The sequence below is a fragment of the Ipomoea nil genome, unplaced genomic scaffold (genome assembly GCF_001879475.1).
Source record: "Ipomoea nil cultivar Tokyo-kokei standard unplaced genomic scaffold, Asagao_1.1 scaffold0804, whole genome shotgun sequence".
NCBI classification, from domain to species: Eukaryota; Viridiplantae; Streptophyta; class Magnoliopsida; order Solanales; family Convolvulaceae; genus Ipomoea; species Ipomoea nil.
In genome coordinates this window covers 2,645,423-2,651,410 of record NW_017617232.1, presented here as the reverse complement: position 1 = coordinate 2,651,410, position 5,988 = coordinate 2,645,423, and the positions used below count along the sequence as shown (strand labels likewise).

Here is a 5,988-nt window from a genome sequence, read left to right as displayed (position 1 = left end):
TGCATTATACACATATCTATATATTAGTGAATTTTTTTTAGGAAGTTGTGAGTAATAGTGTACAAAGATTTGGAGGCATATAAGTCAATTAAAACATGTTTACAATTTATATCTAACAAAATTTTAGAAAAACATTATGACTCTCAAAATTAAGATACAATTATTTTGAAAAAAAAAAAATTATAGGAAGGGACCAGAAGCTGATGGTCCCCTCCCTCAAGGTTGAATTTCATTAAAGACACTATCATCAATTTTATTCCGGACCACTTCCGAAGTCAATAAGTTAGGCGATCTCCGTGTGAAGTCCGATATGTTCCCATACTATCGTCGAAGTTCGAAGTCCGATCTGTTCTCATACGATAGGCGATCTCCGTGTGAAGTTCGATCTGTTCCCATACTGTCGTCGAAGTGCGAAGTCCGATCTATTCCCATACTGTCACTGTCGTCGAAGTGGGAAGTCCGATCTATTCCCATACTGTCGTCGAAGTGCGAAGTCCGATCTATTCCCATACTGTCGTCGAAGTGCGAACCTTGATCTCTTCTCTCAAATACTACATGCTCAACCATTGAACTAATTCTGTACGGACAAAAGCATTTCTTATAAAGAAGGTTCCACCGGAGATTTGAACTCGGGTTACTGGATTCAGAGTCCAATGTCCTGACCACTAGACCATGGAACCATTTACAAGGGTGACGGGTGAGGGAGGCAAACGCTCTTCGACTACTACATGTCTACTTATTTTCTCATCAAGAATAAATAGAGAGAGAGAGAGAAAAAAAAAAAAAAAGATATTATTTCTACTTTCAATAAATATATACTTCTACTGATTTGTATGCACTGGCTGGCTGAAACGGAAGAATATACAAGAAAAAAAAAATCTATTTTCTAGAACTAGTAGTCAAGTAATGCATACATTAATAAGTAAAGATTAAAACATATGAAAAAGTTTATAGTATCGACTGTATTGAGTACAAATCAATAAGTTTGGGCACGGCAAATTATTGTGTGGACCATCTACACAGTGTTGTGTAGATCATAATAAAAAGTATATTTTTAATATATTAAATGTACATTATTTGTGTATTGAATGTACATTATTCAATATGATGTACACTCAGTACATAAATAATGTATATCCCCTGAATACAATGTATATTTTTAATAGGAAAAAATGTCAAATTGGTCCCTAAGTCAGGTGGATAGTGCAATTGGGTCCCTTAAGTGAAAAAAGCTTCATTCAAGTCTCCTAAACCGGTAAAATTGTTCAACCGAGTCCAATATGACTTGTTTATCAGGTTAAATCGATATGGTATTGACACGTGTCTTTCTTATTTTATTTTTTAAAACAAATGTGAAGAAGGAAGACAATCGGTGGTTGCTCTTTTTTCTTTTTTTCTTTTTTAATTTTTAATTATTCTTATTATTTTAATTAATTAATAGAATTAATTTATAATAAATAATATTTTTAATTTTTAATAAATAAAAAAAAATCTTTAAAAAATAAAATAAGAATGACACGTGTCAACACCATATCGATTTAACCTGATAAACAAGTCATATTGGACTTAATTGAACAATTTTACGAGGACTTCAATGGAGTTTTTTTCACTTAGGGGACCTAATTGCACTATCCATTTGATTTAGGAGGCCAATTTGACACTTTTCTCTTTTTAATATACTAAAAGTACATTATTTTTGTACTCATTATTGTGTGGACCATATTTTGTATACTGTAAAATCATGTACATTCAGTACAAAAATAATGTATTTTTAGTATATTAAAAATGTACATTGTATTCAGAGGATGTACATTATTTATGTACTAAATATATATTATATTGTATAATGTACATTCAGTATACAAATAATGCACATTTAGTATATTAAAAATATACTTTTTATTATGGTCCACACAATAATTTGTAGTTATTAGTAATTAACGAATTGTATTAGCGGTAGTATTAATTGTTTGTAAACATGAGTATTTCAAATATAATATATATATATTATATATATATATATATATATATATATATATATATATATATATATATATATATTTCACCTGTCAAGGAGTCTCATTGGATCCAATATCTATATATATATATATTATTTAACTAAGTACCGTTAAAGCCAATCAAAAAGGGTAAAATTATTTCAGAAAGTGAATTACCAAAGTCCTACTATCAAAAAGGAAAGTGAAAAGTATTTGGTTATATACTTATATCAAATATTTGAAAAGTATATGAGTATATCCACGTAACTTAACTAAGACCATCTCCAAAGGCAGCGTCATTGTGCCAAAACACCAAAAAAAAATGCTCCAACCCAGCGCCATTTCACCAAATTTTTGGCGCACTGTGAACAGTGCGCCAAAGCGCTATATATATATATTTTTTTCATTTTAACCCCTCTTGTTTGTTTAATTCCATTTGTGTTTTGTTTTTTGTTTTAATATATTTGTATATTTTGTTAAATTGTTAACTATAAATTTTATATTATTTAAAATGAATTGTATCATTTGAAAGATCTCATCAAGACGATTAAAATAAGTCTAATATTGAACATAGATTAATTAAAAATGAAAACACATAAAGCTTAATTATAACAAAATTAAAGGAAATTACATACTTAATTTAAATCTAACACATAAAACTTAATTAAAACTACTTTAAAGAGTTTCTTGCTCGACATAGGCAAATCAAAAATAAAGAAGCGCATTATGCGCTTCGTGATGCATTGATCGAGCATATGTGGGAACATTATGGTAATTCTAATAATTAAATGTAGCGGGTGTTATTTATTATTGTGGAATAAAATAATATTTGCATTATAATTATATTGTATCATATAAACATAAAATTAAAGATAAATTGTATATTATTAAAATAAAATTATATCATTTTAAAGATCTTATCAAGAAGACGATTAAAATAAAATTAATATTAAATATAATTTAATTAAAAATAAAATATATAATATAATTAAAGTCTAATTTATTAAATTACAACTATTAGTTTTGTTAAAAGAATAAAAGTATAAATATAAACTTTATGAGGGGTGTAGGAATAAAATTTGGTGCAGAATTTGGTGTAATGGGTTGGAGATGAAAAAAATTTTGTGTAAAAATATGCTGGGAATATTCCTTTTTGGTATAAAATTTGATGCAGAATTTGGTGCAATGGTTGGAGATGGTCTAAATAGTTTAAGTGTCATCTAACAATCTTGTCCAAAATAAAATATTTGAAAAGTAATCGAAACATTTTCCAGTATGAAATAAGCAATAGAACAGTCCAAACAAAGTGGACAGATTGTAATCAATGTAAAGCAAGTACATACAACTGTCTATGCGCTATCTTGTACCCATTTTCAACTTATCAAAGAATGGCCACAATCTTCATTTACTAATTATAGAAGAGTAAATACTTAAAATGGTCCCTCAACTATAGCTAAATTCACAAATTGGTTATTGGCTTTCAATTTTAACCAATTAAGTCCTTTAACTTTGCAATTTTAACACGATTTGGTCCTCTGTCTATTTGACTGTTTGTTGACTGTGATTTTTGAGGATATGTATGTAATTTCATGGTCCATCGTCGATTTTTTAAGATTTCGGTTGTATTTTAAGACCGCATTGTTACATTTGGATCCACCGCCGAAAGCAATCTGCCAAATCCTGTCGTCTTTCTTTATCCTCCCATTGGATTCAATGTAGTTGAGTTCGTACCAGAGTGAAGAAGACAACGTGTTTCCGAACCGGTGCAGCGTCATCCTGGAGGCCTCCATGTGCTCCGATGAGAGCTGCAGGTTCTTCTGGAGATGGTCGATGATGGCGCGGGCGCGAGCGTTAATGCAGAAGTGTTCGAATGACCAAATCGTGTTAAAATTGCAAAGTTAAAGACTTAATAGGTTAAAATTGAAAGTCGATGACCAATTTGTGAATTTAGCTATAGTTGAGGGACCATTTTGAGTATTTACTCATTATAGAATTATAAGTTTGACTCTATACATATGCAAATAGCGACGTACACTTTTCTCATCTGTCAAAAAAAAAAAAAAAAAAAAGAGAATGATTTGTTAATTAAAATTGAAAATTTCACTTTTAGTCACGTGATCATTGTGTTATTTTTATATTTAATATTTAAATTGCGTGTTATTGATGGATGCACATGTCGCAACATTTGATCACCAAATTTAGTTGTGTAACATGCCTGACTCAGTCCTTAGTCTCTGTCCCCATCTTCCAATCCATTTTGTGATTCTTGTAAATCAAGCACGCTTAAACACAGAACCGGTTCCTATATCCTATTTATATTCAATTGGTGGTAACTGGGTGAAAATTAATCATTTAATTACATCCCTTTATGAATAAGTCACAAAATTACGTAATCGAACAGGAGCTAAACTCGATCAACCCAGACAAAGTACAACACTTATAATCTTGTAGTAGTGGGACGATGATACATTACACAAATATCTATATGTCCTATCAATATGGGAGGATTACTCAATAGGGAGAAAGGATTTATTTTTCGTCAATGATCATCATGAAATCAATTTCTACATCAAATTTCATGGAATCAAGTATGCGGTGCTTCCGATTATAATTATGGTTAAATCATCACATGCCTAGGTCATGTATCATGTATTATTCTGGGATGAATGTATCATGTATTATAATATTTTACACAAATAACTTATACCTTATAAAATATATTATTTTAAATTTAAAATCCATATTAATTTTCTGAAATCAAACCAAAGGACCAACAATCATGATTGTTAAATTACTCTGTTGGATCGGAGTGTGGGGCCCTTAGGGTTGGGGTTCAACCTTTTGGAAGAATGATTGTCAAATTAATAAAATCGCCATCAAACTTAAAATAGTATTCACAACTTTACAATACTAAAATATTATTTAAAATTTAGAAAATCTTGTGTGAAATCATGTCACGCAAGACATGGAATATTTTTTTTAACTAAAATATAATACTAATCTATAAGACCCATGAAAAATATTACAATGTATAGCTAAAAATATACTATATGCCTCACACAAAACATACTCTTTAAATCTTCAATAATTATTTATGAAATACTAAATTAATTATCTAATCTAATCCAAAAATTAATAAGTGTGAGTAAATGTTATACCCTTCAATTATGTTCATTTCTATGTTTATATATATATATATATATATATATATACACACACACACACACATTATGTTATAAGAGCTATATTATACAATATTTTGATAAAAAAAATATACTCTTACCTTTATATCGTCCGTTATCTTTTCCAAGTATTGTTACCGTGAACAACATCAATCATTTATTTTCTTATATTCTTCAATGGTAATAATATATAGACATTATATATTGGAGTACTATATAAGTTATTTTCTAAAATACAAATATCAAATTTATAAAAATGGTTTACATTATTATTATTATTATTATTATTATTATTATTATTATTATTATTATTATTATTATTATTATTATTATTATTATTATTATTATTATACAATAATGTAAAAATTTAAATAAATTTAAGATTTTAATATAGAGTACTAATGTTGGACATCTATTTTTACGCATCGCGCATAAAAATACTAATCTACAATTTTAATAAGAGCCAATAATGTTAGGCCCTTAACTGGAACAAAAAAATGTCGGTACTATTGTTTCTTAAAATTAATGGTTAATATTATTTTGATTTTAGTAATTTTTAATGATTTTTCTTATTTACCCTCTATTATATTATTTTCTTCCCTAAAATAACCCTAAATTCCGTTAGTATAAACTTTAATAATGAAATATTCCGTTAACTATTTATTATTCTTAACATACTCATTAATTTATATAAGAAAGGTCTTAGGTTCGAACCACATCCCAATTAGAGTTGGCATAATTGTTAAACATATATTATGAATATGTTAAAATGTATTAATATATATATATATATATATATATATATATAT

General features: G+C 28.1%; 1 non-coding gene across 1 annotated transcript; it reads right to left on the bottom strand.

Moving 5' to 3' along the window:
* Positions 1–607: 607 nt before the first annotated feature.
* On the bottom strand, positions 608–680 carry TRNAQ-CUG. Its single transcript has one exon. It is a non-coding gene; the product is annotated as a tRNA-Gln (tRNA).
* Between the last annotated feature and the right edge of the window lie 5,308 nt (positions 681–5,988).